Genomic DNA, 26,339 nt, shown 5'->3' with positions numbered 1-26,339 from the left:
GCACGTGCGGCCGCCCCCGCCCCGCCCCGCGGCTGCCGCCCCCCGCCCCCGCCGGGCTGGCGGGGCCCGGAGGGGAGACCCGGGGGGGGGGGGGGGGGCACGGTGTGCCCGAGGCCGGATCCCACGCCCCCCCCCGCTCCCACCCCCGCCGCTGCGGTCGGGACCCGCGACCACCCCCCCCCACCCCGGCGAGGCATCTCCCAGGCCGGCAGCGTGCTCGGCGGGTGCTCGGCACATGCTCCCACCTCCGGTCCGGAAAAAAGAGCGATTTTTTTTTTTTTTCCTCCCTGTTTCTCCCCCGAAAATGAACGTATGACGGCCGTGACGGACGGGGAGTTTATTCCCGCGGCGAGGCTGCGCTTGCTGCTGCCTGCAAGCGGGCAGGGAGCTGCCCCAAGGGCCTTCTCCCCATTTTTCCGTGCGTCCAGCTGGTGCGGATGCGCAGGCGGGCGAGGAGCGGAACCCCCCCGGACGCTCTGCGCCTGAGCGCAGCGCCGATTCCGTCGCTGGGTGGGATGCCCGAGGGCTGGGTGGGATGCCCGGGCCCACTTCAGCAGGACCACAGCGAGGAAGGAGGTTTCCGTTCCTCATCGCAAACACTGGGAAAACCCGAGGCAGTGCAGGAAACCCATGGGATATAGGTTTGCAGCATACCCCGGATTCACTAAAGCTCTGTGCATGTCTCAGCCCCTTACCCTTCCTTCTCTTTAAATCTAATTTAAGGACTTCTGGGCAGCGATCCGGCCATTCCCACAGCGGCTGGAAGCAGGAGTCCTTCCTTGAGCGTTATGCAAGAGCAGACCTCTGGCATTCCCAGCTCTCTCCCATCCTCCTGCTGTTTACCTCTTCCTCCAGGGAAGCCAGCTGAACACGGTGCAGACCTGCATTATCAGATTTTGCAAACCACAGGCTGTCAGAGGTCCTGTTCTCCTGCCCTTTCTCCTCTGGCTCACTAGCTGGAGATGCCATCTTTCCGAAACAGCCATGAGTGGTGGCTGCCCTGGCAGCGCAGGTCCCTTGTACCCAACCCCTCGCCAAGCCCAGGGGACGTGGCACAGCACAGCAGCACCAAAGTGCTCCTTGCAGACCTGCCGGAGTTACTGGATGGGGCTCAGCACCTTTTTCTGGCCCAAACAATTTATTTGTGGGTCCCAATAGTTAAGACTGTGGTGAACCCCCATAAGTTATATTTCCTGAGAAATATCTGGAATACGTGCAGTCTCTTTAAGCCATCATTTACTCCCTATGAACCCAGCACAGGGTCCATCCATGAGACATTATCAGTATCCTGCAGAGTCCACGCGCAGCCCCCTGAAAACAGGCACCACTCCCCCCCTTCCCCTCCTAACACAGTTTTACCTTCCTCCCAAGGGCTTTGAGGAACACTCTAGAGAAAATCGTCAGGGTTATATAGAGCCATAACATGAATGAGGACGATAAAATGCACCTCATACATCTCAACATCCATTTTGTATGATGAACGTGTATATTTTTAGCCCTCCAGGATGCCGTAAGCACCCGAACCCGAGCCTCGCTGCCCTGTCAGAGCGGCAGCAGCCCTTGTTCTCACGACCTGCCAGACAAAGGCAGCGCTCAGCCAGGATGGCTCCTTGCTATGCCCCGCTGTGCTGTTTTCTCACGGTTCATTGAGGCTGAAGATGCTTTAGGCAGCAGATTTGGAGAACGAGGAACCAGGAACATGGGAGAGCGCAGCTCTGCAAAATTTTCTCTGCATTTCAAGCCTCCGAGCCGGGTCCCTGTTGACATCTGTTCCTAGAAATGCAAACTGGTACCCGCTCCGGAGGTGCAGCCTTGCAAACCGGGAGGTGTGCGTGCGCTAAGCGGCACGGAGGAGATGCTCGGGATTGCTAGGCAACCCCGTGCTGCCCACCGGGAAAAGGCCTGAGCCTAGCAGCGCGCCCAGCCAGGGCTCACATCCGTACTGGGGCTCCCGGGCAGGGAAACACCGAGAGAGGAACCCACTGGGGGAATCTGCCTGTGGGTCTCCAGGAGGGCTAGCATCTGAACCTCAGCCGCGAGGGAGGAGGAGGAGGAGGAGACGGGGGATAATGGGAGAGAATGCACGAGAGCAACAGTGGAGGGAAGGGAAGCAGTTAGAAAAAGCACAAGTCAACAAGCCCCTGCCTTTTGGCAAGGCTGTTATGTGAACCAGAGGGAATAAGTATTAATCTGGAAAAAATATTTGTTTTTCTTTTTTTCTTAGCTTATTTCACAGTCTATTTGCCATTTAGGGCCTTCATTTGGAGGCAGAGTTGTTAAATTACTGCTGCTTTTTTGTTTTTATCCTTAACGATGACAAGGTTTTCCTTCTCATAACTGTGGCTGGGGTAAAGAGATGACAAGACCTGTTGTGGCTCTGTCTTGGGTTTTTCCTGAACGCAGATGCTGTAAGCAGGAGGCACAGCAAAACCCCAGCACGTGGGGCTCCTCTCAGTCCCTGGGGCTGAGCATCTTGCCCCCATTATTCCCTCTGCAGAGCCCCAGCAAGGACAGTGCCAAGCGGCCAGTCCCGGATCTGCAGAAATCACCTCTGCGAAGCAACAGATGCCATTCGGTATCGGGAAGAGATGCGAGACAAGGAGGCGGCAGCCCCTCCAAGTCTTCCACAACGCCTCAAGCTCTCGGGGACCCTCGACTTCGAGGTGCCCAAACGACATCCAGCCCCTCCCCATGACTCTGCCTGAAAAGGGGACGTTTACAATGTGTTCAGCTCTGACACAGCACCGGCAGCTCAAGCCCGGCGCTGCTGGGGGGTTCACCGGCACCCACCAGCACCGGTGCCCGTCCTACCTGTGCAGGTGGGGCAGCAGCGCGGAGCCCTCTGCCCACCAACGGGCTGGGGGGGCACGGTGCCAGCTGGAGCTTTCCCCAGAGAGCCGCCAGAACACCGGGTACCTGCACCGTCCTTGGCTGCGATGGAGGCAGTGGGATGACATGGCAGGACCCAGATTTTTTTTTGGCAAGTGTCACATGCCCTGACCCAAAAAAGCCAAAGCGGAACGTGCAATACCCGGCGAGGAGCTGAATGCACGTCTGGTCATGAACACGCTCAGCCTGCAAAGCACTCCCCAGCACTGGAGAGAGGAGAAGGGAGAGCCATGCTAATGTGCTCTGAAATAATGCTTTTTTAAATATAATTTACGATAGATTTCATAGCTAAGTTATGCAACATAATGAGCAAATCTAAAATGTAATTGTCACTGCACATTAACAGCAAAATCCTGAACCTCTGTTATACTAACAAACTTATTAAATCAGTGAACATTGCATTGCATCAGTCAATTACTAAAACAATGCCAAGATCAGTAGAACAATCTGATATCCATTACAGAGGGGAGAAGGAGCGAGGGCATGCAACCAGGGCTGCCCACAGCGCAGCGTGTTTTAAAACGTTAAATGTATTTACGTCTTTGATGTAATACTTCACCTGTTGGGTGTTTTGCAGCCGCTTCCCCTGTTCCAGGAGAGGGAGAGTAAAGAGCCTGAAGCCATCTCTGTGCTCGGACCCCGAGTCCCTGCTCGGGAGCAGGAGGCCGAGGAGAGAAGTGCCGCTGGCCTCGCTGCTGGGATTTCCCCAGTGCCAAGCAATCGACTCTGCAGCATTACCAGTGCTCGGTGTCAGACAACACCATGCAAAAAGGCAAATCTTGTAAAAAGCAAGGGACACACCGCAGCGGGTGCTGCCGAGGCGCTCGGACGCCCGCCTCCCCCCTCCCGGGCACTGCGGGTCAGGCTCCATCGCTGCCTTTGCCCCCAGCTGGAGGCAAAAGTCTTATCCCCAGCTGCCCACCCCGAGCACCTTGCCAAAGCATCCCTAAGAGCAGAGCCGTGGTGAACTGCAAGTGGATATGAAATGGCCGGGATTCAGCCGTCACGTCGCTGCTGCTCTCCGAGGAGCCGACGTTGGCTAGAGCCTGCAGGTCTGTGCCCGCGGGCAGAGCTAGGTCTGAGCTCATTCCTGGCTCCAGGACCACAGCCACCCACTGCAACACATATTTTCAGGGAAGGGCATTTGCTCCAACAGCAGGACAGGGCACGCAAAGGCTGGCAGGGGTTTCACCCTGCAGCCCCCTGGCTGTCGCCTCCCCTTTCGACTCTGTGAAATCCCATCAACACCAATGCTACATCCTTACGAGACTGTTAAACGTGAAATAAGGTGAGCTTGAGTAACCCTGGAAAGATGTCCATGCAAACATCTACAGCAAAGTGTGCCTTGCACCTCAGTGAAGTGATTTGACACAGCACTAATTATGCAAATTAATCATCGGTAAATCAGGTACTTGTTTATTTATTTATTTTGCATTTTGCACAGCAACCAGGCAGGAGGAGCACCGGGAGAGGAGAGCTGCTCTATTTCGGCTGAGAAGAAATATTTGGTAATGTGCTGCATGATCCGACCTCCCCACGTTCTTTTTCAGATTAAATTCTGAATTGATTTGCTGGTATCATACCGATCATAGCTCTCAATATGTCATGGCAGCTAATGAACCATGCCAGGGACACATTTATAACCCGCTATTAGCCGCTTCCATCAGGAAGGGATTTTTTTTTTTTTTGCTCTGAGGTTCTAAAAGTTAAAAAACCAAACCAAACACCAAAAAAAACCCCCAACCAATCCCAACAAAATCATCAGCAGCAAACATTTCTACTGAAAGTCAAGCACTTGTGTGATTTCCGTGCCTCCACCCTTGGGACCTGGCTCTCAAGTGGCTACAGAAAAGGCCCTAGTCAAATCACCCAAACCCCACTGATTTTCCCCAGCCCCAGCTTGCCCAGAGCATGTTCCTTCCCTTCCCCAGACCTTCACCCTCCAGGCAGAGCAGCTCACACCATCTTCTGAGCAAAGCTGTACCGCACCATCTACAAAACCTGCCTCAAACAGCACCCCAGAGCCAAGCCGCTGGGAGCTGGACCGGAGAGGAAGGGGCTTCCATGCCCCATCCTCCTCCTCCTCACCACTGCAGCTGGATCCTGCTCCAAAGGAGCCCCAGCATGGAGCGGGGAGGTGGCAGAAGGAACAGAAATGCAGCGGCAACCAAGGGCGATTGCAGCGTGCACACTGCAGGGAGGCAGCACTTCAAACAGGAGCCGAGTTCCCCTCCGCTCCAAACGCAGCGCTTCAGGATCGCAGAGACAACTCTATCTGGGGAACAAGAGCTAATTAAATTTACTGGGATCATTGAAGAGGAAATTATTTAATATTCTGCATGGAATTTAATATCTGAAAGCATGAATGGCCTTGTTTCATCAGAGGTCTGTTCCTTCCCAACATTTGACTTGACTTTTTGCAGCCAGCCCCACCACTGAGGGACGGGGAGGACACTGCCTGTGAAGAACCACGCTGCCAGAGCCCGAAAGAAACAAACAGCGGGAGAGCAGTGTTGCCAGAGCCGCAGCCGCATCCTCGGGTGCTCCTGATGGAGCAGCAGCTCCACGATCCAGAGGAGAGCATCCTCCCGAGGGGCTCTGCTGGCTCTTCTGCAGGAGGATCTTCCAGCTCCCATCCACAGCTGCTGCCACGCTGGGCAGGTGCCGGGACACGGGGCTGCTGCTCCTCCAGTGAGCACCCGCATCCACGTAGGGCCCTCAGCTCGTGGCCTTACACGCTGTCATCTAGTCCCATTTTAACAGCCAAAATGTTGCGACTTCTTAAATCCGCCCAGTTCGCTCCTCTGTCCAAAGAGGAGCCTGGGCAGGGCGCACCAGGATCCAGGAGGACTTTGCCACAGGGAACCTTCACCTTGGCTGCGCATCCCTCTGGTGCTGCTTACCCGGATCAGCCTCTCCGCATCAAGCATCTTTTGTGCTGCAGGAGGATCCCACTGTTTCATTTTCACATGCTCCATTCTTGCGGCTCTTCAGCTTCTCCTGGTTGCAAAGACCCTCCTGGTCCCAAGGGCTCCAGCCACCTCCGCTCCCTCTCCGGGCTGTGTCCCTGCAGCAGCGGTGTGCCAGCCGGGAGCCGGGATGCCATCAGGCCACCTTCCTACCCCTGCAGGGTGGTGACTGGGACACCGCAGGAACGATGCCCTCGGCACAGCGAGTTTCCCTGCTGCAGCTCAACCACGCTGCCGGCAGCCACTCATCTGGAACCGCTCTGTTCTTGTCCCTACAACCCGACTCCTTCCTTGGCTGCTTAATGATTTTCTAGAAGGAAAATGTCAGACTCTGCTTGCTACTGTTAAGACAAATCCAGCGATTGCTTCCCGCATGGCTCCCCGAACACCGGCTGCCTGTCCCCTCCAGCCGACGGACGGGGGCCGGGTCTCTGCTGGGGTGGCACGGCCCATTTTGCCTCCCCCAGAGCCAGCAGTGGGGGGGACCCCTCCAGCCCCCCGAGCCTCACTTTGGGCTGGGGGACCCCATCTGCCCCAGCTCCCATCCAGCCAAGCCCATAACCCACCCTCCCTTGGGCCCAAGCCCAGCTGCAGGAAAGGTGCCGTTCAGCAGCCCCGGTGCTGTGGGTCCCTCCAGTGGCTCTGCCCCAGAGGTGGGCTCAGACCCTCAGCAGAGCCAGCATCTCTTCGCAGTGGAGCAGGAGCTGCCGGGGCTGGCGTGGAGCTGCACCAGCAAACCCCCCCAGCCCCACAGCCACAAGGTCTCTGGCCTCCAGAGCAGACCCCGAGGATGTGCCAGCCTTGGACTGGAGACCCCAGAGCTCCTGCCCCTCTGGCTCCCTGTTTCCTTCTCCTCTTTCTGCCCTGATAATGTCTCTTCCTCTCTCACACACATGAAAGTGATAATAAGTAGCAATAATTTTCCTTCTGTATTTATGTCACCAATACCTTCAGCTAATTCCTGTAACTGCCAGCATGGAAGCACTAATACCTCTGCAAAAGACAAAGCAATTATTTCTAAACATAGCTACCTTTCCTTGCATTGTCACCACCCAAATCACCAAAACCCTGGTCTGTTGTCAGCATCTTTCTCTAACTAGCAGGGAGAAAAAAAGATAATTTTTTTTCCAAAAAAACCCACATGCAGTGGCATCAAGCAAGCAAACAAAGAGCACACCCATACCCTCGCCTTCCCCAGCCCTGCAGCACCCCAGCCCGCACTCAGGCAGAGTAAGTCAACGTGGGGAGGGACACAAGTCCTGGCCCGCAGCAGGAGGGAGGCACAGGCATCGCCCAGGGACAGCCCGGGATGGGGACATCGCCCTGGCAGTGGCTGAGACTCTCCAGTGCCTCGGTCAGGAGAGCTCTGGAGCCCCCCTCGGCTCACAGCACCCATCTCTGCAGCAAACACCATCTGGGTGACAGGGACCCAGCTGGGCTCAGCCAGCCCCTTGAAGAGGTGCCTGTTTTCAGAGGAGGGACAAGCAAAACCACTGAGCACAGAGTCTGGGGGCTGGCTCTCCCACAGGCCCCAGCGCATCAACTCCTGTTCAGCCGCCCAACTTCTCTGCTTCTGCAGAGAAACCCCCTGCTCTTCCCCAGGTGACGGGAACATGCCACCGCTTGACCCAGACACAGGCACATTAGCGGTGCTCCCAGCGTCTCTGTCTGGATGGAGACAGAGTGTCTGCCTCGGGACCCTCTGCAGCACTAGACCTTATTATCCTATGGGTCTGCTCGCAAGAAATTAAAATGAGCCGTAAAATGACAAGTAAAGTGAAATAAGGAATGTAAAGAGCAGGGAGAATGTAAATCGTGTCATTAGCATATGTACAGCACTTGCAAAGCACCTGTACCCCACCGGGTCAGCGCAGCCCCCAAGGAGGGATGGCTCCTGTGCCGCCCTGAGATGGAGCAACAGTTCTTGTGCATGGGGGTCCTGGGGGTCCCCTGCCCCGGCCTGGGGGTGCTCCCCTGGCCCCCCTCTCCCAGGTGCCCACCCTATGGAGCCGTAAGGGGTTCAGGGCCCTTGAACAAGACGTGGTACCCCCAGCCCTGCATACCCTTCCAGGTTTGCACAAAGCCCCCACCCCCCCGGGGCCAGTCCCCACTCCTGGCCGGGCATGCCAGCCCCTGGTCCAGAAGGACGCTGGGAGGGAGAAGCAGCCGCAGAATTAATGAGCAGACACAGGCTCCCCACCAAGGGCTGAAATGAGCTGGTACCTGGAGGCAGCAGCACACCTGGGTGACCTACATAGCCATCGCTGATGGAATATTTAACGGGCTCTTTTCAATGGATTGTGCATGAAAAACCTCCGGGCTCTTGCACGCAGTGAAAGGTGCATAACGAAGCCTCCATCTCCGGAGGCAGGCCCTGCTGCCTGGCCTCTGCTTTCAGAGAGGTTTAAGGGAAGAGACGGAGGCTGAGCAGGGAGATACAGGAACGGTAGCTACACCACCGCGCTTGGCTTTTGGCTGGATGTTCATCAGCGTCCCAAACGCTCATACAGCCCGCAAAGCTGGGGCCCAACATGCGAGGGGCTCGCAGCCCTGGGCAGGGCACCGGAATCTTGCTTTGACTGCTTCCCATTCCCACAGGGAACTGGCAGGGATGTCCCCCGCATCACCCACCTCCGTCCCTGGCTGCTCCATGGGAAAGCATCAGGGATGCTCCTGAGCTGCCCGCACCATGGTCCTGTCCCAGGTGATGGAGCCGACTCCAGAGCACGGGCAGTGGGCACTGCAGGGTGCGGAGGTGCCGTACGGATGCGTTACACCCGCAGGGCCCGTCCCAGTTCCTCAGCTGGGAGAGCAACCTCCCAGAGGAGGAGACCCCGACCAAGGGACACACTAGAGACAAGGGAGAGAGGCCAGCTTCATTATAAACTGCCCTTAAAAATGTTTTCATAACATTTCATATCTAACCTACAGTAGCACCTCCAGTAATTAACAGCTAAGTTTTAATTAAACATTGATTAGCAACTAATTAGTCTAATGATTAGTCACCTGAAGGAGACAAAGCAAAATACTGGGGCTGCCAAGATAGGAGTGGGAGAAGGCAAATGATGAAAGATGAGAAGCAGCTTAAATTCCTTCTCTGCTTCCCTCTGGGCCAAACGCTTTCTCATATTTTGGTCCTTTACAAAGGAAGCCTTCGATGTGAATTTTCCTAATTGTGGCAAGTCTGATAGAGTCTCAGGTGAGTGATGTGGAGGAGACTGATTTCTTTCATCTTTCCCATCAGATCTCAGCCTGTTAATGCAGCTAAAGAGCCTTTCCCTGCTAGAGGAGACTCAGTCTCTGTCACCGTAATGAAGTCAGGGGGGACTTTTGTGCCTTCGGTCCTGCAGCATCCTGACGAGAACACCGCAGAACGTGCAGGGAGCATGTAGGCAGCGCTTCCCCCTGCCTGCGACAGCCTCACCCACCTCGGACACAGCTTCACTCTCGGTTTTTTCCCAGAGACCCGGTTCCTTATCTCCTGCCTGGTGGAGGGGTCTCCACCACTCTGCTCTCCCCTCCTGACGCAGCTGAGCCTGCACCACGATGAGCAGGGCTCTGTCACATCTTGCTTACAGGGAGCCAGGACAGACCCCAGGCTCTGGGATGGAGGAAGAAAACACCCCATCAAGCCAGGGCAGAGCCCTCGGTGGCAGCTGGCACGGCACAGCACACCCGGACCAGTTCCCAACCTCCTCTCAAGGGATCCGGGCTGGAGACCTGCTCCCTTCTGCCCGCGTGGGGTCATATCCTGGTGCAAGCCCCTCGCCCAGCCGGGCATGTACTTCGTGGCACCGAGCTCCACACGTTTGGCACCCGAGCTCGGTCTTCCCCAATAGCCCCAGTGCCTCTGCACAAGTCGCAGTCGTGCCTCCAGGCTGCTGAGCACACACACCACCGAGCACTCCACACAGAACATCAAGTTCACGTCACCCCAAAAACCAGCCTTGTGATACTGAGCCCTACGCGGCCACGGGTTTGCACTTACAAGGAGCCGTAGAGTCAGGCCAGGTCCCAAAAAGCAGCTTCTCCACTTGCCGAGGGCCGCTCGGGTGTTTAAGCCTGTCGTCCTGAACAGGCTCTCCGGGTGACGACTCCTCGGCGTGCTCTCACACAGACGCAGCTCCGCTCCCAGTGCTGGCTGCGGGGAGGGCTGCCTGCCCCGGCACCTCCTCAGCTCCAGTCATTTACCGGGGCGTTGCTGTTATGAGGATGTTTATTATTTTGCCGTTCCCTTTTGTGAGATAATCCTATTTACCTACATTACTTATGCCTCAGAAAAATCACTTCTGGCTGAGGGTTATGAAAGCACTTACAGCTGAGTGTTCCCCCGGCGCAGCTGTTTCTAAGCTCTCTGCCCCCCCAGTTCCCTCCCCATGGGTGAGAGCTCCAGGATCCTCTTGCCGAGCATCCCCAAGGGTGCCCTGCAGCCCCACAAGCAGCCCCTCTCCCTCCCTCCTCCTACCCCAAGTTTCTTCACCCTTCTGCAAGTTTAAGCCTTTTTGAATCTTCCCCCCCCCCCCCTTTTGTTTCCTTTCTCCCCCCGCTCTTCCTGGTTCCTCTCTGGAGGTTTATGGGAAGGTGAAACAATAATGCAGGTGTATGTAAGGAGGCTGCAAATGGCACGCGGGTCAGAGCAGAGCCTGCGCTGAGCCAGACTCATCTTGGGGAAGGCTGGAGAAGGGTGGGGAGGCCATTGCACCGCGGTGCTGCCCAAGGAGCCCAACAGCATCAGTCCCGCTGCCCAGGTGCAATAAAATCCCCAAGGGAGGTAACTCAGCAGCAGAGGCCGGGCAAGCTGGTGGTACACTTGGCAGGGGACATCCCGGGATGTGTGTGGTCAGAGGGACAAGCATGATTCAGGAGCCACCTGTCTGTCCCCGGGCAGCGATGGGACACACAGCCCAGCCTGGCCAGTGGGACCTGAGCAGGAACTCCTGAGCCCCAGGGGAGGGGTGGGATCTGCAGCGTGGGATGGGAAGGGTTAAACACCGTACCCTCATCCCCTGCTTCCCCGCATCCACTTGCAGAGCTGCAGGTATATTGATTGCTTCACACATCTCATCAGACTCCGATCGGTGCAAATCAATGGGGTTAGGTCAGGGAGAGAGGCAGCTCAGTGGATACCAATACCCTCCTCCTCCTCCTCCTCTCGCCAGGAATGGCACCCGCTGGGAAGCCCCCGCAGCTTCCCTGGCTCCTGCACAGACGTATCCCGAGAGCATCCTTGGGTCTCTTTGCAAAGGGGCTTCTCAATCCTCTAAGAGAGGTGGAAAAGAGGCAAAGACCAGCAGCAGCAGGCAAGGGCCTGGCAGCTGCCTTCTCCTGGAGAGAGGGACGGGGCTGGTCTGCCTGCAGGGGGGCTGCTCCTGCTGGGCCTGGCCACCCTGCAAACTGGGAGACCTGGGAACACCAGCTGCAGCCGGGAGATGACCAGCCATGCCGGGAAGAGCCCCCGCCACCTGCACGCATCCCTGGTCTCCCTGTCCTGCCCACGCTCACCCAGACGATCCCGGATACACCCGGATCACACGCGTGAGCTTCACCCAGCCGAATGCATGAGATCTGTTAGCAGCAGGGAGACAGCAGCTCTGTCTGCGGCTGTTTCATGCTTCTCTACAAAGCAATCTGCTACTTGAATCCTCTGTTCTTCCCTCTTATGCAACTGCACAAAACGTAGAGGAAAAAAAATCCCCTAGATGCTAATTTATCTGAGGAGCTCGAGCAGGTTTGCACAAGGTGGCAATTTCAGCAGGAAAGAAAGAAAAAAAAGGGAACAGCCATGTCTGAAATGCTGTTTCAGAAACCTGCCCTCCCACCCGGGGACTCCTGCCCTCCCCAGCTCCCTGCAGGGATGCCTGCCTCCATCCCTGCCTCCATCCCACTCTGCCCGATGGGCTGCCTGCACCCTGGCTCAGCACTCTCTGGGCACAGCTCCGGCTCTGTTCACCCACTTGGAGAAGCAAACCAGGGGTGGAGGGTGCAGTGGGATCACACATCAAACCCACCGCCTGCCCCGGGGCTTTAGGCACTTCCAAGGTGGCAATCCTCAGGGATGTGCAGGGGAGACCCCAGCAGCCAGCCCTGACCTCAGCACCTCTTCCAGGCTGGGACCGGGCTGCCCATGTGAGCCCAGGCACCTAAGGGAGCTCGCCCATGGATTATCTCAGGCTCCACTGCTGTGGCAGGGTCAGAAGAGCTCGGGGCAGGCAGTCAGGCAGTTGGTCCTTCTCCCCCGGCCGCTGCCCCCCGCACCCTTCCTCCTGCCCGGGGAGCACAGCCTGAGCCCACCAGCAGCACCCGCAGCCGGGCTGTTCTTTCGTGGGGACCTTTGGCAATTATAGGTTTAGTGGTGCAAAACATAGTTTAATAGCAGCCGGGGCTGGTGGGATTGATTTCTTGTTTTGTTTTAAGTGCAGCTAATCTAATAGATAATTTATTTAAATTGATAGGGCAGAGAGAAATTACATTTCTATCTTCTCCGAATAGATTTTACTGTGTCTGGTGACCCAGGCGAGCTGAAGAGCCGGGCTAAGGGCCCTAACAAGCCTTGGAATAGCTGCCTTGATCAGCTTGTAATATTTTTCAATTCATTACTGCCATTTTAGCAAACAACTAGTATAGATTTTTTGTTACAACAGCTCTTAACATGTTAGTCGTGTGTAACCTGGTACCTGCCTTAACCGCTTACAGTAAAGCTTTCCCTCCAGAAAACTGACCCACCAAAACCAGCCCACAGGAAGGGGTCAGGGGTCCCCAGCCACCTCCCCACAGCCCCCCACCTGGCCAGAAAAAGGGGATGAGGCATCCCTCTGTGTGGGCAGCCCAGCCCAGGGGCTCGTCCTGCCGGGAGAGCCCATTCCTGGCCAGAGGCTGGAATTAAAGTGTTTCTGGGGATGCGCTCTGCTGGCACTCAGAGTGGATCGGCAGTTCACATGCCAGAGCAGCATTCTGCAGCTGAGTGGTGGGAGGAGGGAGCACGCTTGGGCTGCAAATTTTGCTCTTATGCCTTTGGGAATCATCTTTAGTGCTCTCTACAAGATCTCTAGCTGTGCTGGAGCACACAGGCTCCCTCACAACAGGCTCCAGCAAAACCCTCTGAGGGTTTTCCCAGCACAGGGGAGAAACGCTCAGGACAAGCAGGGAAGAAAGGGCTTATTTCCAGGCTGCAGCCCTCTCTCAGGAGGGGAATTTGGAGGTGTCAGGGGCACGGGTGACGGCTGGCACAGGCACAGGTTCCAGCCATGCCAGGGCTGCTCCCTGTCGGGGCATTCACAGCACCGGAGCGTTTCTCTGCCGGTGCCACCATGGGAATGCAGGTGGGCAGTGGGCAACGGGCAAGAGGGCAAACAGATGACAGCTCACCGGAGCGCTTCATGGTCTGTCCAGGTTTGTCAAGCAGGTGATTAAAAAGGCACCATCTGAGCCCAGAGTGAAGGGCAGGAGCAGCAGCAGAAGCAGGGAACCAGCAAGGGCAAAGCCAGCCCCTGCCTGGGTGCCGCGCAGGCGAGACCCCGTGCCGCGGCGGAGAAGGCAGCACACCGGGCTGGGCATGGGGATACAGCCCTTGCTGATCTGTGTGATAACACCCGCTCTCCTGGCAGAAAGGCAATGCCTGACCTGCCCACCCCCCTGTACCGTGCCCCACCGGCCCCCCCCAGGCAGAGCAGAGGCCCCCAGGCTGCACAGCCAGCACCCACGGAGCCAGCACCCGTGGGGCCAGCACCACGCTCCCACCCCTGCCGCGCTCCCGCAGCGCTGCCGCAGCCATAGCCTTTGCCTCTCACGTCCCAGCTCTCCCTCCCCGCGATAACTCCAATAAAGAGTAAATCGCTATTCTTCTGTACCCAGCTCTTCTGATCCATCCTGATGAGGACCTTCCCCTCGCCTCCTCAAAGTCACCAGGCAGAGGGACGCATCCTGCAGGCGCAGAGCCCCGGGGGAAGGGGTCAGGCTCGGGGGGGGGGGGGAGCTGCAGGGGGGACCCATCTCTCTGGATCCCCCAGGAAGCCCCGCCAGCTGTATCTATGACCCCAATAAGAGGTAATAAATAAAAGGGAGGCAGGTGGCAGGCGCAGGAGGGAGCGGTGGGGCCAAGGTGGGTGCTTAAGCCCTTGGTGGAGGGTCCTCGGCAGCTCTGCTCGGTGGGAAGAGCAGAGGTGCGTGCGGCGGCCGCTCTGCCCTCGCTGTCCGGGCTGCTGCACCGCCAGCACTCCTGCAGAGACTCCCCGGCCTCGCTCGGCCATCGGCTTCCTGTAAGAGTCAGCGCCGTGCCAGATTTATAGCGGATGCTGCTCAGTATTTCATGCCTGCTGCAGGCAATCCCACCGCTGCCACTGCGGCTGCATGGAAAGCACTTTGTAGATTTGATTATGCGATAAGGGGCATCAGAAATGCAACTTGTTGCCTATTTCCCAGAGTAATTAATTTCATCTGTTATTGAACAAATGACATAATTTGAGGATTTCTGGGTTATGGATTAAGTAAAGACCAGATGAGAGCATCCTCATTGGCTCAGAGATTAATTAACAGCGCGAGGTGAAGCGAGCTCTCTCCTCTGCAGGATTGCTTTGCTGGTGCATTTTTAATCCACCTGCCCGGCACCACGGCTCCCCCGAGGGCACCGCGCCACCCTGCCACAGGGCAGCAGCAGCAGCACTGCCTGTCGATCAGGGCACAGGAGCCCTGGCCAGGACTTGTTCCCATACGAGGACATTGGGGGATGCCAGTGAATAAAGCCAAACTTTAAGGCTTCCCACTCCCCTGCCTGGGTTAGCGCTGCCTGGTCTAATCATCTGTTCTGGCCAAGTGACAGGCAGGGCAGAGAGCCCTTGCTGCCAGGCAAAGCACGGTGAGTGCACGCAAGGGCCCGTTCACAACTCAGCCAAGGGCTCAGAGCGCAGCCCCTGCCTCGGGACCCCTTCGCCCGGTGCACCCTGAGCCCACTCGCCCGCCTGGCTGAATCCTCGGTCCTTACATCTCACAAACTGCATTACTCAAAAAACACACGAATCTCAAGCTCACTTACAAACATTGAGAGACGGACTGCAGCTGTCTACAAAGGACAGACTTAAATGCAAGGGATGGGGGTTGCTGTAGGGACCCTGACACATCGCACCATCCCCAGACTGCTGCAGGCACGGCTCCTTGCCTCGCAGCCTCTCCCACCAGGGCAGGGCTAGGACCCTGGATGTGCCAGGCAGGGTCCCTGGGAGCAATGGGGGATAGCAGGAACCACAGCAGAGCTCCAGGGAAGCTGGGTGCTCCTTCATCCCATCCCGATCCCCAGTACCCTGCCAGGGCATTGCAGCCACACTTTGCTTTTTGTAACCATGCCAGCGGGGTTGTCACTGCAGCCTACTGCTCCCACCCCAGGGAGATGTCCTGCCCTGCGCCATCTCCTCCTCCCTACCCTGCTCCTGGGGCACAGACTCAGGCCAGGGACCTCCCCACATACACCTCAGCCTCACTGAAAAGCTTCTGAGTGGGGTCAGAAAAATAGGGCTCCGTGCTGGGTTTATTCATGAGGCAGGCATTTTATTTAATGTGCCTTGCAATGCAGGATCAAAGATCCAGAGCAGCACCTAATTAATTATTTTTCTCTTCTTCTGTACCATCCCCTAGTTGAGCACCGAGTCCCAGAATGTAAAAGCCTCCCTTTCAATGACTCTGCATAATGAGATGGATTTGGACTCCAGCAAATTTGTTCAGTTTTATGGAGTATTATATGAAAATGCTGTGAAATTAAGTTCTGTCTTTGCTATCACGCCATGGCCATCAGAGCGCTTTTATGTATGGCACTGAGACTAAAAGATGGGAAAGTGAGTCCTTGCTGCAGTAATGTGGCGAATGGGGAGAGGGAGGAGCCGTGCAATGAAGATGACATGGTGGAGGGTTAGACTGGGGGAGATAATGAAGGAAACAAGAAAGGGATGCAGATGAAGAGAGTTGCAAGCTAAGAGCTTGGAACTGGAGCAGCAGCAGCCATGAGGCTCTGGCGATGGGGAGGATGGGGAGGATGGGGAGGATGGGGAGGATGGGGAGGATGGGGAGGATGGGGAGGATGGGGAGGATGGGGAGGATGGGGAGGATGGGGAGGATGGGGAGGATGGGGAGGATGGGGAGGATGGGGAGGATGGGGAGGATGGGGAGGATGGGGAGGATGGGGAGGGCTCCCTTCTCCCAGTTTTCCTCTGCAGAGTGCTCCAGCAGCCCCACTCACGGCACAAGGGAGGTGAATGCCACCGACCTGGGGTACACGGGCAGAGCCCCCAAGGGAGGGCAGACAGGTCGACTCGTACCCCAGCACACCCCTGCACAGCCTTGCACTCGACCACGCTCCCTCCTGCCGCCCCAGCGCAGGCACTCGCACCCTCAGCAGTGTCGGGACACGTCTGGAAACACCACATTAGTAGAACCGTGGTGTTTAAGGCAAAAGAGAGCACTGTGGGGACGAGCTGCCCCAGCCCCGGGGTGTTCCCAGCACAGACCCTTCCCTTCTGGGAAGCGTCTCACCCCTCAGCACCAGCAAAGATGCCCAGCGCAGAAGGTGCCATTTCAGCCCAGAGGCAGGGAGACCCCCCACGTCCCTTCCTGAGCCAGCTCCCTTCGCTGCATGCCAATCCTTGCCTGTTCTTTCTCCCCCCTCCATCTCTTCCCATCCCCAGGCTTTCTGCACCTCCTTTTTACATCAGCCCTGCTCCCCTGCATTTACCCCAGAGTGATCTATTTTTTCCCTTGGCAACTTTATAACCCGTTTCCTTGCCTGACAGCAATTAAGTAGATGCTTCACTTCCAATCCCATGGCCCATAAACATTGGAAAATGTTATAAAGAAGAAAACAATCAAATCTGCACACAGGCGCATGCACACGTGTACAGACAGACAGAGGGACAAACGTGGAGGACAGGGTGAAGCTGGGCAAGACATCTGAGCCCCTTCATTTGTGCAGAGGCTGGAGACCTCCTCACGCACACGCCGCAGCCTCCCCACCTCCAAATGTGTGGGCAAAGGGGCAAGGTTTCTATAATACATGAAAAGGCGAGTTGCATCCATCAATCCCCACAGCTCACCAGCCCGAGGCTTCCCGTGCCCAGGGCCGGCTCTCACACTGCTGCCCCTCTCCTGCCCCACCGTTTGCCTCACAGTGCTCCAGCACTCACAGAAAAATAAAATATTAAAAAGAAAAAAAACACCCAAAAAAAAGAGGCAGAAGCACCCCTCCCCGTGATGTATGGGATTTTTTGGTGCCTGGCAGGCCCTGAGCCTCTGGGGACCAACACTGATAAATCGCACCTTTCAGTTCACCGTGAACATCTTCACTTTCCCAAGCTGGCCGGCGGCTGACATGTCAAATCACGGCACCAGCCCCAGCCCCAGCATGGTGGGGATAGCGGCGGCTGCCCACAGAGCCCCGGCCACCTCATGAGAGCTAATCCCGCATCGGCGCAGCGAGAGGCAATCTGATGTACGAACCGCTGGGAACATGGAGCCCTGTGCCGAGGAAACCCAAGCAGACACACTTTCTAATTTCCATGACAACTGTAATGGGGTGTTTGCTGGTTTGGGAGCGCCGGGGTGTGCAGACCGACCAAGATCAGCTGCTGCTGTGAAGCCGCCCCGAGCAGGCGGCGATGCCCCATGCACAGGTCTCTGCTCACCCTGCACCCCGGGCCAGCGGGCAGGAGCCCCACTTCTTGCAGCCCCTGCCCACACAGAGGGCTGCCCGGCCGGGGAGGCAGCGGGACTGACCCCAGGGAGCGCAGACCGGGGCTGCTTCCCGCTCCGTGGTAGCCCAAGGAGCCGGTGCCCATCATCTTCCACTGTGGGACGTGCTCTGTGCGCCGAGGGAAGGGTCCAGGGGAGTCTGGGGTGAGAGAAGCCCCTGCCCACACAAACAGAGGCAGGAACGCTGCCTGCAGTCGGGGCAGGGCAGGAAAGGGACGGGAACCAGACCTGAGCGACGGCTCCGGGGATGCGCGGCTGCTGGCTGCAGAGGAGCCGCGCCGCGTGCACCGTCCTGCACCGCTGCCCTAGGAGAGGGACTGAGGAATATTGGTGCAGACGCAAACGCAGCTTGGCTAAAATGAGCTCCTTTCCCATCCCCGGAGGAGCTTAAGCAAAAACTAAGAAGAAACCAGCAACCAGTTAGCAAGAGAGCACGAAATCCAGGCGATTACTGAAAAGCTTTGGACATGGCTGTGAATCCCATGGCTGCCAACAGTACCCCAAGCTATTAAGAGAAAAATCAAGATGTGGACAGAATTAGATTGGCCATAGGTGAAAAATGGCTCAATTATTTCTAGTGCCAGAACCACAGAAGGACATTTCCCTCTGTTCCTGATCCACAACCTCCCACTAATTAGCAGACCTAGCAGAGAGAAAAATGCTCCGAGCTCCAGAAAGAGCAACAGCTAGAGACCCAACGCACCACATGCATTTGTATGTGCTGCGTAAGCTGGGCACAGAGCAGCGCCCAGGCCAAATTACACTGGTCTGGTAGCAACTGGCCATGGGAGATGCTTGAGTTGATTTTTGCCCTCCGGGGAGGGCATGCTGCCAGCCAGAGCCAGCCTTTCCAACAGGCGGGCTCCTCGGTGACGAGGACTGTCCTGGCTCAGAAGAGGGATGTCCTGCTCCAGCTGCTGTGCCCATGCTGGCTCCTGTCCCTGCTCAGACCATGGCCCGGCATCCTTGCCCGCGTGCATGCTGTGACACGGGGTAATAGCCTGCGGGAGCGGAGGATTGGGAGGAAGAAACAGGGATCCATCACGTTGGGATCAAGAAGTCCTGAGCCTGGAGAGGCACTGAGTGGGACGGCAGAGCGGGGCTGACCTGCGAGGGTGGACGCAGGTCTGGGCAAAGCTCAGAGCAGAATCCAACCCAGCCCACTGCCCTTTGGTGGAGATAACTGCAGGCACTAGCTCCCGAGCCTCTCCTCTCTCCTTTTATGCAGGGATCTTTTAAAACAACCAATGCATAACCCCCCAAAAAAGTTACCAGGAGGCCCTGCCCCCTCCCCGACAAACTTCGGAACATGCTGTCATCAAGAAAAATGATGCTGGCAAGAGAGAAATCCGCTGGGGTTGCTGGCAATTTCCCAGGCTCCAGCCCCAATGAGTGTTTATCAATAATTTCAGGATCTGCCTGTCGCAGCCACTGACTGGGAGCGCAGGCAGGGAGAGCGCGGGCAGGCGGGTGTCAGCACAGCCACAGGCAGGAGAGGAATGATGAAAAGGGAAATCAATTAACGGCTCCTCAGGAACAGGGATTTGCCGGCATTACAGGGAAAGGTCTGTTCGTTTGGCTGTTACAGGGAAACACTTAAACAGTCCTTGGTGACACAAAGGCACGTCCCAAGCCGGGGCTAGCTGACGCCATGGCCAGCTAAGCTCTGGGCAGGGCCAGGGATGGTTTCGCTGCAGGAGAGGGAATGATAGAGCAGCAACAGCCGTGTGCACTGAGCTCCCCATAGCCTCATCCTGGCTACACACCGCAGGTCAGAGCCGCTTCAGGCTCCGTCTCTGCTCCCCAGCTCCTCCGCACTGCCCATGGGGCCATACCCAGCCCACGCATCCAACCCTTCCACCCTGGGAGAGGATGGGGAGGCCAGGCTGGATGCAGGTGAAGGGGGTCCCGGCTGGGTGGGGGAGCAGAGCAGAGCTCTGAACCGGCTCACAGACCTGCCTGCAGGTACCGGCACGCCACGAGCTGCAGCCACCTGCCAGGCAGCCGCCTCTCCCCAGCCGACCCGGCCACCAACAGCAGAGCACTCCTTGTGCCGGGCCTTGCATCTGCACCACCACGCTTAATCGCTGCTAATGCATCCATCTTCTGTGAACTTGTCTAATTGCTTTCTGACCCAGGGGCTGTGGGTCCCTGAACTGCCCTGCGGTGCCGAGTTCTACAGCGTAATTAAGCACTGCATGAAAAAAAGAAAAACCTTTTCTTCATTTATGTTTTAAAACCTGTTGCCTGATTGTTTCATTTGGTGCCACCTATTTATGAGAAATAGTGAATATCCATTTCCTATTACTCACCTTTATACTGCTCCTGAATTTGTAGAACTCTGCCATAGATCACCTCTATTGTCTCTGTTCTAACCAAGAGAGTTCTAATTTATTAGTTTCTTCTCACACAGAAGCCGTTCTGTGCCTTTGATCAGCCTTGTCATCCTTTTCTTTACCTTTTCTAGTTCAACTACCTCCTTTTTGTGATTGGCAACCAAAACCGCACACAGCATTTGCACTGCGACACAGCGTATTATACCTTGGCATAATGCTGCTGCCTGGTTTGTTTTCAGTCTCTTTCCTAATAACTACTAACAAGGAATTTGCCTTATTTGACTGACACTGGGCTCTGAGATGACATTTTCATAGAACTACCCTCAGTGACTGCAAGGTCTCTTTTCCTGAGTAGGAAATATTAAATTAAAGGCCAGCTTCACGGTTTTGTGGTTAAGGATGTGTTCTCATCTGTATTACTTGGACTCAGCAACATTCATCTGCCATTTTGCCACCCAGTCACTCACACTGTAAAATTCTTCCACAACCCTGCCCGATCAGCTTTAGATTTAAACTATCCCAACTATTACTGATAACGGCCAGCAAATGAGATTGGTGCAGGCAGATAGGATATTAAATTCACAGCTCCCTAGTCCAGCTCTCCTGGGTGGGGGGGCCAACTTCAGGTACATCCCCATGTCCTCCTCCCAACACATTTAACTACTTGTTTCTTTATAGGCAGTGACATCCCGGAGCATCAGATCACACGAGGACAATGACGATGCACGTATGAGGGAACAAGGTCCTTTGATTTTTTTATTTTTTTTTTTCCCCCCTCCTTACTGCAGTGGTGTTCTCTGTGTGGCTTTTTCCTGCCATTTGCAGTTTTTCCTCCCTCTGAGGTGATTTTACACCTTATCAGAGAGAAGAAAAAGCCCAGGCATCCCATGAACACTTGGCCAGAGCTGCAGAGATCAGTCAAGCCTTTCCGACAGGGACGGCTGCCCTGGGCTGGCGGGGGGGAGACTGCTCCCCCTGCCCCCCCCAGCGACCTCCTCTCCTTGGGTGGGGGGCGGGTAAGGGAGGATTGCGCCTCTGGGCGCATATTGATAGAACCGGGCGAATCAATAGGCGGTACCCGCAGGTGCCATGCGAGCACACGTGGGTGGGCGGGCGGGCGCGGAGGGGGATCTCGCCGGGAGAGCGCGGCCGCCCCGGACTCCGCCGTCAGCACCGCGGACAGCGCCGGCCGCCGCCGGACCCACGGGCGGGCGGGGCGAGCCCCACGCCGCACCCACGCCCCGCCCATCCCACAGCCGGGAACCAGACCCCCCCGCAATCTGGGCACGGCACACCCCACGACCAGCAGCCGGACCCCCACGGTGAAGCCCGGCAGGCCTCACGCCCAGGGAGTCAGGCACCCACACCCCCGCGGGGCACCCCACGCCGGGTATGGCACACCCCACACCGGGGAGCTGGAACCCCAAACTGGGCCCAGCCCGACCCCTGAGATAGGTCCTCCCGTGGCACCTCTGCGGGGAGAGCCCCCCGTTACCCAAGCACCAGTCCACGGCAGGGAAAGCCCTGGATGTGCAGCCGGATGCCTTCACACATGGGGTGGAACGCGCTCACCATCTGACACACACATCTACTTCTGAAAAACATCCACCCCTTCTGGCCTTCCCAGGCTCCTAAAATTCTTTATCCTGTTCTTTAAGAGCTGTTGAGGACTGCCCAGCCTGCTGTCTGCAGTGGGAAGCGTCCCTCAGCACCCCTGTGCCTCAGGCTGGCCTCCCAGGAACCAGCCATTTCCCTGCTGTAGGGAATTTTGTTGCGAGCAGTCGGCCCAGCATCCTAGCTGGGACCAGACTGGGAGCGTTCAGTCCTGCACTCCCTCTGCTAAGCTTCAGATGTCCCTCCTGAAAGGAACATTTCTTAATTAATATTAATACTCTGCATCATGTCAGTTCTTCTCATGTATTTATGCTCCCTCCCTGAGCACCTTCCCCGTCTGTCCCTCTTCCAGCAGCAAGGTGATTACGCAGGCTGGGCCTGTGCTACTGGGTGTTCCTGAGCCATGGTCCTGGTGTAGCTGTAATGGATTGGTGACACTGTTATATTTATGGGTATTTCAAGAGAAAGAAAAAAGCTACTGGGTGTTCATATGTTCTTCTTGTATTATTTAAGAGAAGCCATTTGAGAGCACAGGAGAAGCAGTGTCTGCTCCCAAAAGGAGGAAAAATAATGGAGGGGAATATTTGCAAAAAGCTCAGTTAAGTAAATATTTTATGCCCAATAATGTTATGGCTTTTGAATGATGCATGCAAGAGAGTTGAAAGGAGGTGAGGCACAGAGAGAGGCAACATACAGTGCGTGCCGAGTGTGAAGGTGTTTGTGGGGGGAAGGCAAAGGAGAACACAGTGCCCTGGCTGGTGCCTCTCACCCTGGCTGGGTGGCTGCTGGCAGGGACAGCACAACAGGTCAGGGCTATTCCAGTTGTTGGGTTAACAACACCATTTCACTGCAGAAAAGTTAGAGTGAAGCTTACAGGGAGATGGTTATGCCCCAAGTGGATGACACCAGCTGACCCATTTCCTCCCCTTCCCTTGGTACCCGCCCCAGGGAGTAATCGTGAGAGAAACCTGCATCCTTCTGACCAAGCCTGCATCAGGCAGGAGCCCTCTTGCTCTCAAGAGGCTCTATGCAGTCTGTAAGACACATCCAGAAGACTCCTTGTAAAGAGCCACACCCTACACAGCCGAGATACCCCAGAAAGGCAATATGACCATGCCAGCAAGGCAGGGCAGCCCTGCATGTGGTGGGCTCTGGCAAGCTGGAGGGATGCTGCAGTGAGTAGCAAGGAAGGAGGCACCACCAGGTTGGAAAGGAGCTTAGTGCAAGATCCCTCGCAGCTCAGCGGAGGCATTAGCAAGATGCAGGAGGAGCCGGGCAGGGGCAGGGTACAGGACAAGTTGTCCCAGGAGGCTCACAGCCCTCTTGAAGCATTGGGAACCACAGCTGCGTCGTTGCTTTGCTTGGGAGATGATCAGACCTGCCAGGAAGGCATGGGAGCAGGGACCAAGGGGTAAAGAACTGGAAGACAGAGGAATTGCCCTGACCCAGAAGAAAGAGGCAGGTAGGGAAAGCAGAAGGAAGACCAGTCAGGCAGAGGGAGAGGGCTGGGGTGGTGACTGAGGGGAGGAGAGCAGGGCCAGCACAGAGGAGGGACATTTCTCTGACCAGAGGAATTCTCCTCCTGGCAGGCAGAAGCACAGGGTGAGCATCTGGCACAAGGTAAGCACAGAAAGGAGTAAAATACCATTAAGTGTAATAAGAAATGTACTTAATCAATGAGCTCTGCAGCTGAGGATCAATGGGAGGCAGACACAGCCATTAGCTAAGAAAGCTGAGAAAGAGCCCCAGGCTCTGATGGAGCGGTCGATGCTGGGTTTAACCGAGCAGCAGCAGAAGGGTCCCAGGTGGAGAGCAGAGTCAGGCTGCAGCCACGAGACAGGGCTGACCCTGCTCCTTGGGGCTCGGACCCCCAACAGGGAGCAGAAAGAGGAGACCAGGCTATGGCCTGCTGAAAAGCCTAGTGCTGAGCCCTGAGAAGCACCATGGGCTCTGGACCAGACATGAGTATTCAGCAACAGTGATAAGGGTGTGAGAGGGAATGGGACTGCTGCTGGCAGGGAAAAAAGGGGACTCGAGCCCCTCATCATCATCCGGGGACATCATTTGGCTGTGGAGAGCAAGAGCCAGGGTTTTAGCCATGGGCCTTTCTCCTGTGGACCAAAGGCTGCAGTGAACTTCAGGTTTTGGTCCTTGCTGTGGGGCACAGCCCAGGAGGGTGCGGGGGGGCTATGGGCATTCTGGGGAGATCACCTGGAGCAGAAGAGACATGCAAAAGCCTCACTCATACCCACACTGCCTGGCTGACAGCTGCCTCCTCAGAGAAGGGCTGGCTGCAGAGCAGTTTTCCTCACTGCTCTTGTCCCTTTGCCTCTTTCCTCACCTTGAGCACTGTGCTGGATTGCTCCCCAAGGGCCACCACATGGAAGAAGTGCAAACTAGATGGCGAAGAGGTCACCCTCCCAAGAAGGTGTTGCACCAGCCCAGGTAAACAGAGCTGCTGCTGAGTCAGGACTTGCCCAGGCCCCAACCTTGAGAGATGCCCTAGTGCCCCCCCCGACCCAGCGCGCTTGGAGCCCGTCCGGGTGGTGCCGGCGCTCGGCTGAGTCACCACACACAGGGCTTCCTCAGGAGAGAGTCTTGATTTTCAGCCCATGAGCAAATTTAGCGCTGGGGAAGGCAGACAGCCCCATGCAGCGGGTGGGCACAAGCTCTGGGTCTCACTGACAGCACTGCAGCTGACTCAGCCCTGGTGCTAGGACCCTGCCACGCTCCTGCCCTGGGCTCCATCAAACACCCAGCTCCTCGAGCCAGCCCAACCCTGGCACTGAACTCCAGCTCCGTGCTCTCTTCGTGTTTCCAGGGCTGTCGCACTCAATCCTGACCCCTGCTACTCCCCTTCCCACACTTGCTGAAACCAGATGGCCAGAGCCTGATCAGACCCAAGCCAGCAGAGAGAAGGAGCACCGATCTCCGTGCAGGGGAATCTTTGGGGACCAGGCACATAGCTAGTGATGTCTCAAGAGTATTACAGCCTTGGGCTGTGCTTAAGGCAGAGTTTCTGTACGTGCCTGTGAAGAGGAGTAAAGCAGCTGTCCCCTGGGGTCCCTTCCCAGGGGGTGGACTCCCTTCTCCCACCGGGGCTGAAATCATAACCCTGATCCCAAGGAGGCTGCTCCTGGCCCTCCTGGAGCCCAGGACACATGCTCCATCCCTACACATCACTGGATGCTGTCACCGTGGGCTGTGCAAGACACATTCCTGTCACTGTCCCCCTTCCCAGACCCCGCACCCCAGCAGGGACAGCTGCCCCATGACCCGGGGGCCAGGCGGGCGGTCCCAGTGCCGTGTCGAGCGCTGACCGTGGGTAGATCTGACCAGTTCACCCCCCTCCTCACGCCTCCCTCCCTCCCTCCCCACACGTTCCCACAGGGTTGGGGGGGTGGGGCGGGGGCACATCGCCCCTCCCGGCGGACAAGAGAGTACCGGGCAACCACCCCGACGGGGAGGGGGCACACCTCGGGCGCTCCCGAGGGGGGGAGGACGACACACCAACCCAGTCAGTGCCCCCCCCCCGCCCCGGGACTAGCGCAGGACCCTCCGCTGCTGCCCCGCAGCCTCCCGGGGACCCCCCCCCCCCCGCGGGCCCCGCCCGGACCCCCGCGCCCCCCGCCGGCGGCTGAACAGCGCCACCTGGCGGCCGGGCCCGGCCGCGCTGCTGCGGGGGCGCGGGGGTCCCTCTGCCCCGGGAACAGCCGCCGCCCCCCCCCCCCCCCAAAAAAAAAAAAAAAAGCAACTCTCCGTGCCCGCAGCGGGCCCGGCCCTGCCCGCACGGCAGGCTGGAACGCCGAGCGCCTCAGCCCTGCGGCTGAAGGGGGGAGGTCTTTGGCCGGGCTGTGGGGGCACAGCCCTGGGGAAAGGGGCAGTTTGGGGGATCCCCGCAGGCACCGCCTGGGCTCCTGGAGCCTGCTGGCAACTGGGTCCAGGTGACACCGCAGCTGCGGCACCAAGGGAGCAGTTTCACCCAACTCCTGCCCCCCGGTACAGCAGCCGGGCCCTGCCCGAGGAGCTCCCCTGCAGCAACCAAAGCCTCTTTTCCAGCCTCTTCGCCTCTTTTCCAGCCTCTTCGCCTCTTTTCCAGCCTCTTCGCCTCTTTTCCAGCCTTTGTGAGCTGCTTGGCTGGAGCACCTTCCTCTCTCCATCTGCCTCAGGGCTCAGGCCAAGTCCAGGGCTGCTCCTGGCTTTTGATTTCATGCAGCGCACTGTCGCTTCCGACTTTGAGGCCGTTATCAGCATTTGCTTCACCCGCACCCCGGTTCCTTGGCCATGCCTGGCATAAAGCAGCTTGAACACCCACAGGCAGTGTTGACTCTCCCTGGTTGGCAGTGGGTGTGGGTAAAACCAGGTGTCTGCCCTGCCTGGGAACTGCCTTCTCTCCAAGAGCTGCCCTCAGCCACTCAGCTACACCCTACAGGGAGCAGAACAGGGTCTGCTCTACACCCATCAACTCCACCCAACCGTCCCAGGTGCATCCAGTCCCCAGCAGCTTCCACAGACTCCGTAGATCCATCCAACACTCAGTAGCCCCACATATCTCCCCTCACAGGCACTCCGGAGCCACTCGGCTGCAGAGCTCCTCCTGGTTCTGCTCACCAGGGCAGCATTACAACTTCAACCACAAGGTCCTGGCACTAGATTTTTTCAGTGATGCTAATGAGCTTATCTAGGCCCTTGGTACTCAGGTAATCATGTGCTGGGAGCCAAGAGCAGCACTGCAGACATTTACCCTGCATCTGAGCTGCACCAAACTGATGAAGGACATAGGCTTGGTGTAAAGAGCAAACCA

General features: G+C 57.1%; 1 protein-coding gene across 3 annotated transcripts in view; it reads right to left on the bottom strand.

Moving 5' to 3' along the window:
- The window catches only part of RBFOX3 (RNA binding fox-1 homolog 3), a 191,040-nt gene that overhangs the window by 148,784 nt on the left and 15,917 nt on the right, over positions 1-26,339 (bottom strand). The window contains exon 1 of one of the 3 annotated variants that reach the window (XM_030013117.2): positions 9,847-10,030. The exons of 1 other annotated variant lie outside the window; for it this stretch is intronic. The gene's annotated coding sequence lies outside the window, so the exon portion shown is untranslated. Of the gene's footprint in view, positions 1-9,846; positions 10,031-26,339 lie in introns of those variants that run through there. One more of the 3 variants, XM_030013111.2, reaches the window with a different exon arrangement.

This window comes from Aquila chrysaetos, chromosome 5, assembly GCF_900496995.4.
Source record: "Aquila chrysaetos chrysaetos chromosome 5, bAquChr1.4, whole genome shotgun sequence".
Taxonomy (NCBI): domain Eukaryota; kingdom Metazoa; phylum Chordata; class Aves; order Accipitriformes; family Accipitridae; genus Aquila; species Aquila chrysaetos.
Note: the sequence above shows the minus strand (reverse complement) of the source record. Positions and strands in the feature narration are given on the sequence as shown.